The sequence below is a fragment of the Mesoplodon densirostris genome, chromosome 10 (assembly GCF_025265405.1).
Source record: "Mesoplodon densirostris isolate mMesDen1 chromosome 10, mMesDen1 primary haplotype, whole genome shotgun sequence".
Taxonomy (NCBI): domain Eukaryota; kingdom Metazoa; phylum Chordata; class Mammalia; order Artiodactyla; family Ziphiidae; genus Mesoplodon; species Mesoplodon densirostris.
Window position 1 is genome coordinate 26,177,485 of NC_082670.1, and position 19,775 is coordinate 26,197,259.

Genomic DNA, 19,775 nt, shown 5'->3' on the forward strand with positions numbered 1-19,775 from the left:
TCTGCCCCCAGTGGCTAAGGTTGGTTCAGTGGGTTCTGTAGTTTTCCTGGTGGAGGGGACTAGTGTCTGTGTTCTGGTGGATGAAGCTGGATCTTGTCTTTCTGGTGGGCAGGTCCATGTCTTGTGTTTTGGGGTGTCTGTGGCCTTATTATGATTTTATGCAGCCTCTCTGCTAGTGGGTGGGGTTGTGTTCCTGTCTTGCTAGTTGTTTGGCATAGAGTGTCCAGCACTGTAGCTTGCTGGTCATTGAGTGGAACTGGGTCTTGGCGTTGAGATGGAGATCTCTGGGAGAGCTTCTGCTGTTTGATATTACATGGAGCCAGGAGGTCTCTGGTGGACCAATGTCCTGAATTCGGCTCTCCCACCTCAGAGGCACAGGGCTGACACCTGGCTGGAGCACCAAGGCCCTGTCAGCCACATGGCTCAGAAGAAAAGGGAGAAAAAAAAGGAAAGAAAGAAAAAAATAATAAAATAAAATAAAGTTATTAAAACAATTATTAAAAATTTAAAAGTCATTAAAAAAAGAAAGAATGAAAGAAGAGAGCAACGAAACCAATAAACAAATCCATCAATCATAACAAGCACTAAAAGCTATACTAATAAAAAAACAAAAACAAAATAACAGACAGACAGAACCCTAGGACAAATGGTAAAAGCAAATCTATACAGACAAAATCACTCAAAGAAGCATACACATACACACTCACAATAGGAGTAAGAGGAAAAAAATATATACAACAACAACAAAAAAGGAAGAAAGCAATCAAATCAATAAACAAATCTCCCAATGATAATAAGCTCTAAATACTAAACTAAGATAAACATAAAACCAAAAACAAATTAGATACAGAAAGCAAACCCCAATCTACAGTTGCTCTTGAAACTACCGCCTCAATTTTGGGATGATTCGTTGTTTATTCAGGTATTCCACAGATGCAGGGTACATCAAGTTGATTATGGAGATTTAATCTGCTGCTCCTGAGGCTGGTGGGAGAGATTTCCCTTTCTTTCCTTTGTTCCCACAGCTCCTGGGGTTCAGCTTTGGATTTGGCCCCACCTCTGCGTGTAGGTCGCCTGAGGGCATCTGTTCCCACCTGGACAGGATGGGGTTAAAGGAGCAGCTGATTAGAGGGCTCTGGCTCACCCAGGCGGGAGGGACGGGGCGGGGGAGGTACAGAATGTGGGGCGAGCCTGCGGCGGCAGAGGTCAGCATGACGTTGCACCAGCCTGAGGCGCGCTGTGTGTTCTCCTGGGGAAGTTATCCCTGGATCACGGGACCCTGGCAGTAGCTGGCTGCACAGGCTCCCGGGAGGGGAGGTGTGGATAGTGACCTGTGCTCGCACACAGGCTTCTTGGTGGCCACAGCAGCAGCCTTAGTGTCTCACGCCGGTCTCTGGGGTCCACGATGATAGCCGCAGCTCGCACCCATCTCTGGAGCTTGTTTAGGCGGTGCTCTGAATCCCCTCTCCTCACGCACCCCACAACAATGGTCTCTTGCCTCTTCAGCAGGTCCAGATTTTTCCCGGACTCCCTCCCGGCTAGCCGTGGTGCACTAACCCCTTCAGGCTGTGTTCACGCCACCAACCCCAGTCCTCTCCCTGCGCTCTGACGGAAGCCCGAGCCTCAGCTCCCAGCCCCGCCCGCCCCAGTGGGTGAGCAAACAAGCCTCTCAGGCTGGTGAGTGCTGATCGGCACCGATCATCTGTGCGGGAATCTCTCTGCTTTGCCCTTTGCACCTCTGTTGCTGCGCTCTCCTCCGTGGCTCTGAAGCTTCCCCCCTGCCCACCCGCCCGTCTCTGCCAGTGAAGGGGCTCCTAGTGTCTGGAAACTTTTCCTCCTTCACAGCTCCCTCCCACAGGTGCAGGTCCCTTCCCTATTCTTTTGTCTCTGTTTTTCTTTTTTCTTTTGCCCTATCCAGGTACGTGGCAAGTTTCTTGCCTTTGGGGAAGTCTGAGGTCTTCTGCCAGTGTTCAGTAGGTGTTCTGTAGGAGCTGTTCCACATGTAGATGTATTTCTGATGTATTTGTGGGAAGGAAGGTGATATCCACGTCTTACTCCTCCGCCACCTTGAAGGTCTCTCTCACAAGATCATATCTTGACTAAAGTATATTTTATTCTTTCTTGAAACTGAGTCAACTTCCTCATTCTACAAAATAATCTATATATACCATCTCTTTATGTAGCTGCACACTTTCTCTATTTCTGCCATATTTATCTAAGTACATTTCTCTCCCTTTGCCTATAAAGTTTTGAGGTCATAGGGGTCTTGATTTGCCTGCATAGGTTGGACTTAAAGAATCGTAAGGAACTTAAGAATTCTCCCCCATTTAATACCCTTGTATTAGAGATAAAGAATAAAATCTAAATAGATTAGATTATTAAACTCCACAGAGAAACAAAAGGATAATTTAAAAATCCATGATGAGTATGCCTTCTGCTTATCCACTCACAAAGGTTTAGTGGTGGCTTTCAAAAATCATTAGTGTATTTCTAAAATTATATACGGATTTCAACCATAAAGTAGCATCTCTCTTTCCCCATCTTCTTCACTTTTTTTTTTTTTACACATATGCTTAGCTTCACACAGGCAGGTGCCATAAGTCAGTTTAGAAAGGGAGGCTCTGGAGTCAGATATTGGGGTTTGAATCTTCACAACTTATGAGCTCTGCAACCTTGGGCAAGTTGCTTAACTTCCCTATGCCTTACTTTTTTCTTCTGTTAAATGGGCATAATAGTGGCCACCACCATGTGGGTTGTTTATAAAAGTTAATCTATGCAAAAGAAAAAGAACACGCCTGGAGGGTGAAAACATTCAGTAAAGGGTAGTCATCATTATTATTGTAACCAATAAATAGAACAACATGGAAAGTGGTAATAATCAAAATGTAACACATATTTCTCTTTCACCACCTTTTTGTACTTTATAGTCTGGAGAAAACCTTTCTCCTGCCACTAGATGAAAACTCAGCAGACCACATGAGTTTCCTGTCCTTCCACTTATACTAGATAGTTCTGTGTACTTTATGATACAAAAATGTAGTTTTATTAAAAAGAAAAGGTGTTCCATTCAAGATAGCAGTAAACACTTCAGCTTCATGGGAAAGTAAGAGTCTCCCCACCGCCTGCTGACTTGTACGTGTGGACAGTTTGCCTTGTGTGCTTGGCTTCTGCTTTCTTATTCTGCTCACGGCTTCCTGCTCTAGCTGCTGAGTTGCACTTTGAAAAAAAGACAAGAAAATACGTATTGGCCAAGTGACAGGTATTATTGGAAGTTGACGTTTACCCTCCCTGGGCCACTCTCTCTGAGCAGATTTTCAAAGCTGATTTTTTTGTGGTGTTGGAAGACAGTTGTTGGTTGGTCTCTTCTGTTTCTGGACACCTCATGAGTAGAGGCACTGATTGCTTTTGTTCTAGACTATCTTTTTCAGGGTGTTTGTATAGTGTATAGCCTCAGAAGATAGGAATGGGGTCTCCCTCCAGAGAAAAAGATAGTCATGTGTACTTTCCAGTATAAAAGATTTAGATTCCTTGAGCTCAGGGCTTCTCTTCTGTAATGCAACCCATTGTTCAGGTAGGTGTCATCTGACCCTTTCTGCAATTCCCTGTAGAAACTGGGGCTTAGGGAACTAGTGCAAGAAAATGCTGATTTTTCTGGGTATTGCTAGTGATGTGAGTAATAAAGCCCTTGGTTTCTGATGCAGGAGTCTTGTATCCTCTGCCAGCATCCATGAAACTGTGGGAAGTGAACTCCCCAGCTTGCAAAAAAGCAAAATCTCAGACCTTTCACAGTTCTTAACAAAGGGATGTTCCTTGGGTCCTCAGAGTCCTCTGCTTTGGGAAACCTCCTCTTAATTACATTTCTCTTCTCATGGGTAATGTATTCCCTGGGACTCCCAACTCCCTCTTCAGTGCCTACTTTTCCATAAATTCACACTACACAGACTCTCTGTTAAAATGTATTCACTCTTGGAAGAATAGAACTAAAAAGCTCCAAGCTGGCTCTCTCTTCCATGTGGCCAACCTCTGGACCATAGGAAGTACTGATGCATACTTTGCCAAACTTTGCAAATGCAAGCCAATTCTGATGTTGACATATGCCACTGTAGCTCTCCATGGCATGAATCAGGCACCGATCCTCAATGTTACCCAAGAGGGCATGTATTTCAAGTTCTCCAAGTGATCCCATAAAAGTCACTTTCATAGTTAGCAGCCTGGTCCCTCCCTAAATATTGTATTGTAAAAATTCAATAACCAAGATAAAACTCACTCAAAGTGCTCCACGGGAGAATGGAGATGACAAAGGAGTTAGTGAACTTGAAGATACATATATCAGTAGAAATGATCTAATCTGAACAACAGAAAAATATTGAAAAAAAACATACCCAAGATAAAAAAGATAGCCTGCCTGTCCTATAATAATTGATAAAATTGAATTTATTGTTTAAAATTTCCTTAAGAAGACTCCTCCACACCCAACTGGTTTCCACAAATTATAGTGGCATAATTGGTCATCCAAAGGTGGAAAAAAGTAAACTGACTTTATACAAAATGTAACTCAAAATGGATTATGGACCTAAAAGTGAAATGTAACCTATAATATTTTTGGAAGAAAACTTAAGAGAAAATCTTAATGACTTAGATTAGAGGAATATTTCTTAGCCATGACATAAAATCACAATTCATCAAAGAAAATACTAACAAATTTGACTTCATCAAAAATTTTAAAAGTTGCTCTATAAAAAACTCTAAGGCTTCCCTGGTGGCGCAGTGGTTAAGAGTCCGCCTGCCGATGCAGGGGACACGGGTTCGTGCCCCAGTCCGGGAAGATGCCACATGCCGCGGAGCAGCTGGGCCCGTGAGCCATGGCCACTGAGCCTTCGCGTCCGGATCCTGTGCTCTGCAACGGGAGAGGCCACAGCAGTGAGAGGCTCGTGTACCAAAAAAAAAAAAGAAATGGCTTGGCAGTTTCTTATAAAAATAAACATACATTTACCATACAATCCTACAATGCCCTTCTGGATATTTACCCTAAAGAAATGAAAACAGTGTTCACACAAAAATCTGTACATGAATGTGTATAGCAACTCTGTTAATAAATGCCCCAAACCAGGGACTTCCCTGGTGGCGCAGTGGTTAAGAATCCACCTGTCAATGCAGGGGACACGGGTTCGAGCCCTGGCCCAGGAAGATCCCACATGCCACGGAGCAATGAAGCCTGTGTATCACAACTACTGAGCCTGCGCTCTAGAGCCTTCCAGCCACAACTACGGATCCTGAACGCCTAGAGCCCGTGCTCCGCAACAGGAGAAGCCACTGCAATGAGAAGCCTGCGCACCACAACGAAGAGTAGCCCCCGCCTGCGCACAGCAATGAAGACCCAATGCAGCCAAAACTAAATAAATAAATAAATAAATGTATCTAAAAAAAAAAAAAAGCTTTAAATGCCCTAAATTGGGGAAAAAATGTCCTTCAGTGAATGAATAAACAAACTATGTTGTACATTCATACAACGGAATACTGCTCAGGACAAAAAGGAGCCAACTTCTAACACAGGCACTACGGAAAGGTCTCAAGTCCATTATGCTGAATGAAGGAAGCCAGTGTCAGAAGGCACATGGTTTCTGGAAGAATTCTGTCATACTGCTAATGTAGATTTAGACACTCCTCATTTTATTTTTTGTTGCAGGGCAGCTGTTTTAGTTGTTTATAACCAGTGAGTGATAACAGTGGAGGCGGGTGGAGTGGGGAAGTAGCCAAGAATGAACACAGTTAACAACCTATTGGAAACAAGAAGTTGCCAGAAATGAATGATCCCCTGAGTCTGCGATTCTTCGATGAGACAAAGAGACCTTCTCGGTCACCACTTTTGCTGCATCCAAACGCTCCTGTTACCCTGTGTTAACCGGAGAACGAAAATCCCTTCATCAGGAAACTACACTGGTTACCTTTGTTTCCATTTTGTTGAGTTTTTTAAAGGCTGTTAGTTTTTATGGGTGAAGAGAACAGACAAGTCCATTGGTCTTTGTAAATCTTTTGTTTACACATCCCTAGCCACTCCTCAATAGCAAATAATACAATTTTCAGTACAGTTGCTTGATTTTAGAAAAGAGAAAGTCGACATCGACCTTACTGCTGGTTTTGCTTGATTCTCCTCCTCTCTTCTTGCTGTTGGGTTCAAGCAACTTTCTGTTTCCAGTGTCAGGGAGGTTGCTTTAAAATAAAGAGGGTAGAGGAAGAGGCGTAGTGCTTTTGTATTTCCCCCTATGTATCACTTATTAAACTCCTGTTGCCCTGACCATTGTCGCTTCTCACTGAAGTCTGGTTTATTTACTTGAAAATCTGATTTGTTTCATTTTATTACTGTGTTTGTGAAGTAACTGATATCAGATTCGGAGGAAAAGAGCTGCCATTTACCAGCAGGCTGTGATGGCTTTGCCTCAGTCTGCAGGCCTGATTTTGAGGCCCCGTCTGCCCTGGGGCTCCCACAGAAATAAGATTACTGGCAATAACTGCTTCAACTGCTTTGAATAACAGACACAACTCAGAGAGCATAAAATTAGCATAAACACAGCACTGGTGTGTTCTCTCAGCGGATGTGAGACAGGCAGGCTATGGAAAATTGACTGAAATGGGGTCAGACCACGTAGAAATCTGAAACATAGGAAATACCGCCTAAGAGACAGGAGGTATTACTACCTTTCTCATTTTCTTTCATCTCTCTCTATATATATATTCATGCAGTTTTAATGATAAAATGTTAGAACTGATGAAAATTAAAGATGCTAAATCACTACCCCCCTAAAATGCCTGTGTTATCTTTCTAGACAAATTATTATTAATCATTTCTCAGATTTTTTAATCCTGAGGGTAGAAAAATAAACACATTTCCACAGTCATATAAAATTGATTTTCCTTTTTGGAGGGGGGATATTCGTTTGAGGATAGAGAGTTTGCTTCAGAAAGGAGGTGAACAGCTGAAGCAGTACAGGATTGTAGCTTGAAACAATTCGTTCTGTATCTATTTATCAAATATTAAAATAGAATATGCTGCCGACAAGCGCAATAAATTCTAACATTACAGGGAAAAGAGTGATGCTGTACATCTCAACAGGCAGTTGGAAGCTATGATTTTGCTCTTTTAATAATATGTTGTCACATATGGAATACAATTTTCGATACGGCTGCATATAGATGGGTCCCGTTGCTTATTTATTTATTTTTGGTGTGATACTGGCAAAGGCCCAAGTTACTGTTCCAAAAAGTGGAAGTGCTCTTGGAATTTAGCATTTTCGGATCTTATCCTTCCAGAGATAAGTTTCAAAGGTTGATAATCTAACACTTTAAATTTGGATTATGGGGAAAGGGTGTAAATATTTGGTACCATTCTCCTCCCATGAGATTAGCTTTAGGTCACTCCATCATAGTCTGTATGTGTTTTCTCTTGTAGCATTTTTTACATTTGGAGCTATTTAACATCAGTCTTCCTCAGTACTCTGTAAATTCCATAAAGCGAGGGATACTTATTTGTCTTATTCCCTTCTGTATTCCTAGTGCCTGTACTGCACCTGGTATTGAAAAGCACACAACAAATATGGACTGAATGTGTGAATTAAATATGACTGAGGGATGGGGAATATAATAATCTGAAGGATATTGCAAGTTTTAGATGATGATTCTTACAGAATCTCTAGCAAAATTTTTACTACAGTCTTGGGATTATAAAAGAAAGTGTCTTTAAAATATATAAAAATGAGCTGTCGAGTAGCCAGTACTATAATGTTTCTGTAAACACCAGTGATAGAAAGTATATCTTACAGAATAAGTCCAGGAGACCCTGAGGTTGTGAAGTGCATCTGACATGTGATGTCACTTCCTTTGACAGATTTGTAGGCCGTAAGGAAGTTTAGGCCATCAGGTCTATGTCCAGGTACTATAGTGGTGTCAAATAGTTGTGGACTACCAGATTCCGTTCCACTCTGTGTTACAGAAGATTTTGGCAAGTCACTCCTTTATACATCTGTGTTTAGATGTGTCTTCTCAGACACTAACTCTGTGGTTGAATGGAGACCCATCACATGTAGTTTTCTTTTGTCTAATTATAAGACATGTTTCACCTTGGGATAGAACTTGATTTGTCGTTTTCAAACAAATTTTAATGACAAAGAACCATCTTCTCTTTTTTCTCTGATCTCTTATAACAACTGTGATCTAAATCATATTTTGGGGGCAGAGAAACTGGAACTTTATTTACCTTATTAATTACTTTTATGTGTATACCCTGCCTCCGTAGGTAAATTATAAGTATGAAATGACAGACACCATGTCTCCTATTGCTAGTATATTCCAGTCCTTACATATAGGTGGTACAGATGGTATAGACAGTGTCCTGACTGAATCTGGCTCCCACTTATGTATAAATGAAAACACACACACACACACACACACACACACACACACACACACACACACAGAAATTATGAAAAATGGATGCCAGATCAAGGACCCTTTTATACATGTATCTGATCTCAACTCAACTTCCAGAAAAGTTCTCTCCACCCAGAAATTCTCCCTGCTAAGGAGAACTTAAATCATCAGGCACAATTGTATCTATGCACGCATAATAGAAGTGATCAGAGAGTCAGCTGCTGTGGTTCATTGAATCTAAATAAAGTGATAGCAATTCACACGGTTAGACTATCTTCTTCCTTTATGTTGAACTCTTTTCTCTGAAATCCTTCAGTGTTAGGGCCCGGGCAGCCATATTTATAGATGTTATCCTGCCTCTACACATAGTTATTTGGACCAGCCAGGCTCGTCAGATTCTTTCTCTAATGAAGCTCACCTGCAGTCTGAGAGATTCTAGTTCAGTCTGGACCATTCTCACCAACTGAGATAATATAAACTGCAAATACGTGGGCAGCCATCCTTCTCCAGAGACCAGAGCAACAGAGAATGTGTATCTGCCCAGAAAGAAAGAACTAGTAGATGTTTTATCAATTAGAGATTTGTTGAAAGCATGAAACAGAAACCCAACTACTTTGGCTTACTCTAAAAATTTTTTTCCACATAATGAGAGGTACAGAGATAGGCAGTCCTGGGCTGGTAAAATACCCATAATTCTTCTAGTTTTCTGCTCCACGACCATTAGCATGTGGCTGTCACCCTCTCGGCCACAAGATAGTTACTCCATCTCCTTGCATGGTGGTTCATTCTAGGCAGAAATGAAAAAGGTCCACACCGTCAGAGTTTTTTTCATTCACAGCTTTCTGAGATCATCACCCTGTGATATCTGCTTCTGCTTACATCTCATTAGCTTGGACAATGTCCAAGATGCAAAGGTATCTGGGAAAGCTAGGCATATTGCTTCTCTGAGCACACTGGAGTTCTGTTAGTAATGAGGAAAGGACAGAGAATACAGAGAATAGACACTGAGCAAGCAACCACCAGTGTGGGTTACAGATGTTAAGTTTTTTTTTTTAGTTTATTTTTTTTAGAAAAGCATAGACTAGGGATTGGTCTAAGAGGAAGGAAAAAAGAGAATGCCTGCCTGCATTCCAAATAGTTTTCTTGTTTTCTGCCCAGCCCCTTATCAAGCCTAGCTAACATCCTGCCCATGAAACATAAGTGTCCCTATAGCAAATTACTTTTTTTTTGGCTTACTTTCTTTCTATAAATTTTAATAGATGTTATATTTTAGAGTGGTTTTAGCTTTAGAAAAAATTGAGCTGAAAGTACAGTGCATTCCCATATAGTCCCCGCCCCCAGACATTCATAGCCTTCCCTCCTGCCACCATCCTGCATCAGAGTTGAACATTTGTTACAATTGATGAACCCACATCGACACATCATTATTACTCGAAGTCTACAGTGTATATTAGAATTCATTCTTGGTGTTGTACACTGTATGAACTTTAACAAATTTATAATAACAAGTATCCACTATTATAGTGCCATACAAAATAGTTTCACTGCCCTAAAAATCCTCTGTGCTCCGCCTAGTCATCCCTTCTGCTACTGTAAGTCCTGGCAACCACTGATCTTTTTACTATCTCCATAGTGTTGTCTTTTCTGAGAATGTCATATAGTTGGCTTTCATACAGTATGTAGCCTTTTCAGATTGGCTTCTTTCACTTGGTAATATTCATTTAAGTTTCCTTCCTGTCTTTTCATATCTTGAAAGCTCATTTCTTTTTGGCATTGAATAATATTTCATAGTTTGAATGTTTATTTATCCATTCACCTACTGAAGGACATCTGGTTGTTTTTAACTTTTGGTGACAATTAATAAAGCTGCTATAAACATCTTTGTGCAGATATGTGGGTGGACATAAGTTTTCAACTCATTGGGGTAAACACCAAGCAGCGTGATTGCTGGATCAGAGTCCCATTTGTACATACGGAATTTTGAACAGAAGTTTTGCAAGGACCAGGACTCTACGTATGTGTGTGCACATTTTCCATATTATAGCCTATGGGCAGGGTATGAACTATTGCACACATTTGCCACAAATAAAACAATCTAATTGATTGGATTTTATCAGCCCCTGGACTAATATCTGATTTAGGTTACATGTTGTATTTTCTTTTCTGCACATTCACTGAACTAAATTCAATTCATTTCAGCAGGAATCTATAAATGCTTGTGTTAAACTGGGATAACCCAATGGAATAATGACTGGGAAAAGTAATTTTCCTTCCAAAAGAAGTGTAAGGGCAGTATATGCATCTACCTCAAAATAAATGAAAAACTTTAAAAAAAGTTTTAGAATTATGGAAATATAAGGAGAAAATAGTGTCAAATCATATCCACACCTTTTCCCCATGCTCCTGTATCTGGACACCTTCATTGTGCTTCCTCTCCAAACCTGGTTATTTATGCATGAATTGTCTAATCAAGTAAAGACTCAAGATCTACACAATGCTTTTTTTAAAAACTGATTCTGCACATTTCCTAGTTTTTGTGTTGGTGTGCCATATACAAAATCAATGAAAGTCTTAATTAATAAGCCACCAAATATTTATGATATTCCTGGGTTTGAATATGTGCTTAATGAATATTGTTGAGTTGACTCATTCATTCAACAAGTATTTATTGAGTACCTCTTTCTCTGCCAGTAAACTTCTAAGTACTTGGAATACAGAGTTAAGGGAGGTAGACAAGGTCCCTATTCCCTTAGAATCCACAAAAAGCAGATGGGCAGGTGGACTATCTGTTAGAAAGATTTCCCCTCACCTCCATCAATTAAGGCCGCCCCTGGCAGGCAGTCTGTTTTCAGTTTGCATCCACATACCGACCCAACTCATCCATGAACCAAGCTTGGCTTTTTCTCTCTGTCAGCTGGTCATAAGGAACACACCCCATGTGGCCACAGGTCTAATCTGAGGGAGAGGTGCAATGTCACAGTGACAGGTATAAGAGTTTGGGCTGCCTGCTTGTGCAGCTCAATTGCACCCTTTGGTCTTGTTTGCTACTGGTCACAAGAAGGTCGCAGCTAGTCATGAGGTGCAGATGTCTCTGTTAATAATTTTAGTGCTTTTCTAGATATGAGAAGATGCAAGAAATTGGGCTTATAAAATCTTCTCCTGAAAATATCTAATTATCTGAAGGCCTGTTCTGCCAGTTTTCTCAGAGCACAGAGTGCCCCATTCCTGATCTCCACCGGAATTCTTTTCAGGGTGTATCAAAGTGATTGCAGTGGCTAGTGGCTTCATCCTTGTAGAAACGGATGGCAAGCGACAATTTTTAGTTGGCACCTGGTACTCCAAAGGCACCTAGGAAGGGAGGAGTGGATGCCTGGGTCTAAAGTGAGATGGGGAAAGGGTGCAGAGAGAAGTGTTAGCAGGGCAAAGGAGATCAATTTTCCTGCTATTTCTCTGTAGAGGTAGATGGCAAGGGACAATTTTTAATTAACAATTAATATCTGACTTACCAAACTTTCCTTGTATTGAAGACAAATATTGTCCCAAGCTTATGGCCAAGGAAATTGACACCCTTGAGAGTCTCTGAGGACTCTATGGGTTCTGTCTCTGATTGGCTTTGTGTTTCCCAAGATCTGGGAGAAAAACTCCTTGTGTGTCCTTTATTTCTTTCAGTAATCCCCATCTTGTGTTTACTGACAAGCAAACAACTTCAGAGTGAGAACTCCTTTTGCACACCAGGCATTTTCTATGAGCAGAATGTTTCACATATAGTTACTGTTTTTCAAATATATGTAGATGTTAGGAAAAATAAAATGTAAATGTAATTAAAACATGACTTCATTCATAGAACTATAGTTTTCAAAAGTATGTTTGCCAAATCAATAGATGCAGCTCAAATAAAGTTACTGTCAATTAAGAATCCATGATAATTTTCGACATTATGACTAGGTTTTCAATCTTTAGAAGATTGAGAGAGTGGGGAACTTATCTCATTTTCTTTGAATGTTGATGTTTTTAAGGGGGAAGACATACCTTCATGTTGGTGATATTAAGGTTATGTAACAAACTACGAATTTGTCAAGTGGATAATACAGTTACACACTTATGAATAAGATAGGAACATTGGTTTGAGTTTATGCTGGGAATAAAGGTAATTATTATTATTTTTAAAACCTCAGATAAGAGGCTTAGTTTATCTTTCTGACTCCTGCAGAAAACTCTGTATGTGTGTGCATACCCAAGTGGGTGTGTACACTGGTAAATTAGAAATATAGATAAAGCATACTGAAGATATGTTTTCATAGGAAGAGAAGTCACTGCATGAAAGTATTGTCAGTTGTTTGATATCATTCTCAGTTGTAAACTTCTTTTGGTGGGATGAAAATTGGTCTGCTGTGGAGACTAGATAGAAGAGTAATACTTCCTCTGTTTTTGATGACAAAACTGAAGTCTTAATTAAGCACAGTGGAGATGGAGATCATAAACAGATTTTAAAGTCTCTTTTCCTCTAGGCTTTAAAACACATGCATGCTATTGTAATTTCCCAAGAAGGCAGCTTTTTCCTCCAGAACAAAACCAGCCAATTCACTCTGCTATTTTTCCTACCCATAGATTGAACACTGTTTCCTAAGCAGCATTGCATTAATCTTGAAACATCTTCATCACATTTCTACCTATATCTAGTATAGCCCATGGTATTAAATAGGGGCTAACATATTTTTATTTTTATTTTTTAAATTTTTATTTATTTATTTATTTATTTTTTGGTACGCGGGCCTCTCACTGTTGTGGCCTCTCCCTTTGCGGAGCACAGGGTCCGGACGCGCAGGCTCAGCAGCCATGGCTCACGGGCCCAGCCGCTCCGCGGCATGTGGGATCTTCCCAGACCGGGGCACGAACCCGTATCTCCTGCATCGGCAGGCGGACTCTCAACCACTGCGCCACCAGGGAAGCCCTGGGGCTAACATATTTTTAAATAAATAAAAGACTATATTCTCAACTTCCAGATATGTTCTCTTGATTCCCCCCTTTCATGGAGCATCACGTAAATAAATTTTCCAGTTTTCAAGTTAACAAATTATGACACCTTGAATCAATTAATGGGGTGACACAGGTATAGATAGGAGAATCCTCCAGATTGGTATGAAAAAGATTACTGCTCTAATAAATCAAATAATCAAGAAACAATAAAGTTACTGATTTATTAAATATATGCATCAGCCACCACTTTTACTTCCTTAGTGTTGCCCTCATATTGTCTGGAGTTATTTCAACAACTGCTTTGGATTTATTTGATCTAAAATTTTTGAGATGGAAATCAAGAAAGAAAAAGGACTCTCTCTCTTTCTACCTCAGCATCTAAAAATGATGTGATTTGGTATTTCTTTTCATAGCTGTAATGTTAATATATCTCACCATATGTGTCTCTATGCACATTTACTTAGACTTTCAATATTGATAAGCACGTGCTACAAGTAATTTTGGTGTGAACTCTGGAGGCTCAGAGCTTAGTAAGACAAACTACTTTTAGAAACTCACTATTACAAGAATGTATAAGGATGTATGCATACACGTTTAAAATCATGGTCTCATTTGAAATATGGTGTAGGCCAGTGATTGCCAACTCGGGGGTGAGGGGCGAGGGGTAAGGGGGTCTCTGCTGTCCGAGGGACATTTGGTAATGTCTGGAGACATTTTTGGCTGTCACAAGCTAGAGGTGGGGGGACAAGGTGCCACTGGTGTCTAGTGGGTCGAGACCAGAGAGGCAGCTTAACATCCTACAGTGCACGGGACAGACCTCACAATAAAGAAATATCCAGCACAAAATGTCAATAGTGCAGAAGTTGAGAAATTCTAGGGTAAGAGAAAAGGTACTGGGCACCTGGATTAGAACTCAGATCTGTTGACTAAGATGTGACCATAGGACAAATTACATCGTTGAGTCCATCTCCTTGTGGAACGTAAGACAAGCCAGTTTTGCCCTAATGGAGAAAATTCTACCTACCTTAAAGAGTTCTTACAAGCATTAAATGAGATACCTGTGGATATCCTAACACTTTTTGGTACTCCTCTCTCTAACAAGGGCTCCAGCCCTCTGCAAAATTAAGGACTGATCCTTAATTTATTATTATCCTTATTTTCTAATTTTTCCCAGTAATAAAGGCAACATACCTGGCCCCTTTTCTTTAGGATTGCATTACTTCCCAAGGATCTCCTCAGTGCTCCTTATAAATTAGTTTACTTGAAATCTAGAAACTTATCTTAGCCCCAGCAAAGAATGAGTCTTAGACTCAATTTGAAATTCCACTACATATGAACAATTTTAAAGGGTAAAATATATTATATATAAATCATCATTAACTTTTATGTTCAGCTTAAGAAATAATATAATAATAACATAAACACTATATCGCTACCACTTGGCTTAAGAAATGAAACATTACCAGCTTGCTGTATGTTCCAATACAGCCATCTCCTCCACACTAACCACTCATGAACCTTCACCCTCTCCAGGGAATGACAGTCCTGATCTGGTGTTAATCATTTACATGTTTTTAATTTTCTTTGTACTAATTTTGTGTGTATTTTTTGATAATATATTGTTTAGTTCTGCTAATTTTGATTTTTATACAAACAACTTTATATGGTCTACATTTTTCTGTGACTTGTCTTTTTTTTTACAACATCATATTTTTGTGATTTCTCCGTGTTCAAAGTTGTAGTTGGCTTTAAGACCACCAGTGGAAGATGAGAACTTTGAATGTATTAATCCTTACTAATGCATTGTTATGCTTTTCATTTGTTTTCCAATTTAAAGGATATAAAATACTAGTGCATTTTGGCTTTAATTTGTACTTGATAGAACTAATGAGATTGATTTCTTTTTATGTATTTATTGTTTGATTGCATTTCCTTATAAGTGAAATACCTGCTTCTAGCGATTAGCCATTTTTTTCTTACTGATTCATAGGCATCCTTTCTATATTCTGTATACTAGTCCTTTTGTTATATGTATTATGTATTCCAAGTATTTTGTTGCCTTCATGGTATTGTTTGTTAAATAGTAAATCTTAAATTTAATGAGACTAAATGTCTTTACGTGGAATTGATTTTTGTAAGTGTGAGCTAGAAATTTAAATTTTTTCCCAATAAATAATTTTCCCCCATACCTTGTTTTAAATAGCCAACCATTTACCCAGCAATGTGAGCTTTGTCATATGTCAAGATGGCATATATGCCTAGGCCTGTTTTGTGGCTCAGCTTCTGTTTTCTTGGTCACTGTATTAGCTATCTCTGGGCCAAAACTACAATAGTTTCTCATTGTTAGTGTGTGTCATACACCCCTCGTGCCATACATTAGTCTTCTTTGTTCTTCTTCAGGAATGTTTGGTGCTTTTTTTTTTTCTAATGCTTTGCTCTTCCATTCAAATTCAAGAAGCATCTAGTCAATTCTCTCTTTTTATAAAAAAACAAAAAACAAAAACAAAAAACCCCCCAAAACTCTAGCATTTTGACTAAAATGTCATTGAAATTGTACATAATTTGAGAAAATTTGACCTCATGATAGTGAGACTTTGTATTCATGAACATAGTATATACCTCTTTATTTAGATTTTTGAAATGTTTTTCAATAAAGTTTATAATATTCCCCAGAAAGGTCTTACATTTATTTTTATAGATTTATTCCTAGACATGTCATTTTTGGAATACCATTACAAAAGATATCACTTTCATTAATTTTTCCAACTGTAACTGATCTAGAGAAATTACTATGTGACATTTTGTATTTTGTGTGTGACAAAAATCAGCTGATGGTTTATAATCTTTTGATTATACAGAAGGTAATCAGCTTTCACCTTGTTATAATCTACCTTAAAATAATGTAGAGTATTAGATTATCTTCCATTCCATGGGTGATATTCATTAGACTGATCATCCCGCTAATATTAGGTATCAGAATTTTGGATTTATCCAGCGTTCCACCAGTGTCACCTTCCACAAAGTATTCTCTTTCCATCTTGTGGGACAACACCCCTACTGAAAACCAAAACTTTATATGGATGTCTTATATGTAGTGACATGTAGGACCTACTAATGATGTATTTAAATAGCTATAGTGAATTCACTGGGTTGTGTTTATACTTTTATTATAACCTCCATAACAATTTGTTTAAGTCTCATTTAATTACATTTATCATAGCCTCTGCTTAAGAAGGAGTATACTTGAATTTCACAAGAGAGTGTGATTTTTCTGGTTTGACATTTTTATTGTAGGAAATTAGCCCAGACCTAGAGACACATGATCATTTCAGTAAAATGTTAAGCTCTTCCTTAACCTAAAAATTAACTTTTCCTCACATTTTTAAAGACAGGATCTTTAAAAAGTCCAGCTAGTAAATTTTCTAAAGAATGTTAGGTGCCCTGTCTTAATTTACCACTTCCACTTTACTTCTTTTCCTTTCAGACATACACTAGCAAAAGGAAATAGTTAGCCTAGAACCTTTGTGTTGTCTCAACAAATACAGTTTGAGAAATAATATTTGGGGAAAATATTGATGTGAAAAATCAAAAGATATGCCCAAACTAATCTTCTAATTCTTATGATCAGGAAACAAACAAACAACAACAACAAAAAATCAAATAACCTGTAACCTATTCTCATCCCAGAGCTGCAGGCATTTGACTTGCATTTGGGTCGAGAAGCCTCTCTTTAGCTAATTCTGTTTTTATTGGCCAGTTCTTCTTTCATTATTTTTATATAAATTGATCAATGTAAGCCCTAGTCTAGACAGCAAAATCAGTAAGAGTCCCTTCTATGTACCTCTGTCTGACATCCAAGGGGCTGCTACAACGCATCTCTAAAAGATACGTGTTAAAACTTCCTACCACATTTAATAGAAATAGGAGTAAGGATTAATGAAATATTATATAGTTTCTGCTTTTTCATGCCATATTTATTTGCATCTACTATTATTCCTACTTACTATTTTTATTTCTTATTTCATTTTATGTAGTCTTTATAGTATAGTTGTAAAGTAGGGGGCTAATGATAGTCACATAATGACATGTAACACTTTCTCTTACCCATCAGAGGAAAAAAAGTCCATCTGATAATCCTTTTCTCTACCACTTAAGTCTTTGTTAATAGTCTTCATGATCTCAGGTAGAGAAGCTCTGATATGTTTCCCTGTTTGCCACCATTCTGTGTTTTATACCCCATTTCATCAGGTGGAGCAGAAGAGAGGGGAAGTGTTATTTATGCTATTTCTCCCAGGCTGGATGAAATAAACCTGGCAGGAGCAGATGTTAAATTGAAGACTATGACAAGTTAACACTATCTTCAGTAATTGAAACCTTAGGGAGGAAGGCTTGAGACAATTGTCAATGGACAGAGAATACCAAAGCAAAAGTATATTCCCTGGGTCATTTCTCACATAAGAAATAAGAAATCTTCTCATACATGAAAGCAAAGTAACCAGTTGATGGGAAGTGGGCATGGACAGGAAGTGATTGGCTCTAATGAATAAAAGACTTCAAAAGACAACCCTCCTCAGTTTTAGTTCCACAGAACCCCCACAGCCAGGCTTTCACAATGGATCTTTCCTAGGCATTTCAGGCAGGAGAGCCCACTAACTTTCATGTCCTTTATAAAGTGGACTCCCTTCCAATTTTCCAATTCGAAGAATTTTTGGAATGAATCCTTCCTTCCAATGTTTGCCTACAGGATGAGCACCCAGAGGATACAACCAGACCAGAGCTGCTGAAAATACCATGGTCTTTCACTTTTTTGGTGATTCTTTTTAGTCTCATTGTCATGCTTTAGCACCCAGTCCCTCCAGATTATTTTTTATTAAGTCCCTCGTGATCATATATGTTGGGTTTGTTTTCTATAACCCTTTCATTTGAACACACAGAGTGTTCATTTTGCATAAATCAAAGTTTTATGTATTTGTTGCCTCTGAGTTTGGGGTATGTAGGTACATATATTCCACTTATGATTTTTTCAGTTAAAAAAACACACCATTTGAAGTTATTAAGACTTAAGGACTGTGAACTTAGCAGTTAGAATTATTGCTTCATCTCTTCTTCATTGTTTTTGTTGTATGATTCAGTTTTCACATCTGTAAAGTGAGGATAATTATTATATCTATGTCCCAGTTCTATTTTGATAATTAAATGTTTTAATGCATGAAAAGCACCTAATCGGTTCCTGGCTCATAGTAAGATAAAAACAATTACTTATTATTTTAATAATCATTTTACTTGACTTGCATACTATAGACAAAATATAATAATGATTCTAGTATTTTAATATTCAGGATAGAATGACTAATACCGCAAATCTCTTATCTACACTGTATCACACGGAAAATGGGAGCAAGCTCAAAAACCTTTTTTTTTAAACCAGGAAGATGTAGTCTTGAAGTGAAAAGAAAGATGCAGGTTCACTTAAAATATGTAGGTGAACAAAACAGCAGAAAGAAGTGCAGGACAAAATCCACAGTCAGGATTATTCTCAACATGCCTCATTTGTGGGTAACGTGTTTCAATAAAATGTATGATGATGTCCAACCACTAAAAAGAGATGATAATTATGTAACCTGATGGAGGTGCTAATTATTGCTACAATGGCATTCACATTACACTATACAAATGTATCAAATTAACATGCTGCACATCTTACATTTACACAATATATCAAATACATGTCAATAAATTTCTTAAGTAGGATGAAGAACACTCTCCAACACAAGTATGTCTGCAAAACCACTGTACAAAATTTTCCTGGGAGAGTAATTGTTCCCACCTTCCTTGTTACTGAGGATGAGAATTACATTCAGAAGTCTTAAGTCTCAAGTCTTAAGAGGATATGGGAGAAGAAAGGGCAGCAGAAGATGAAACTGGATGTACAGTGAGAGTTGCAGACGAAGGCGTTGCTATGAAGAGCCCAAGAAGCTGTTTCTTTATCTGTGTTCCTTGCATTTCCCTCAGGTGTGTTTCCCCAGTTACTAAGAAACCTCCTGACCCACCTCCTTCCCACCTACCCTTGTTCTTACTAAGTCCCTCTGTTTTGGTAACCTCAGTTCTTGCCTGTAGTAAAGAACTTTACTTCATTTCTATCTTTCTTTAAACTTCCATTGTTGGCTTCTAATTTTGTACCATGTCCCTTGGAGGGACATGAATCCCAGTGTTCTCATGCTTCATGTTGATAAGAGGAAAAAGTTGTGCTGAAATATTTTTAAAGATTTAAGTTAAGCCTGACCCCCCCCCCCCCATATATTTCTTCCTGTGGTATCGTAAATCCTACTGGGACTTACTGCACAAGATCTATTTTTAATTTGAGTCCTATTAAT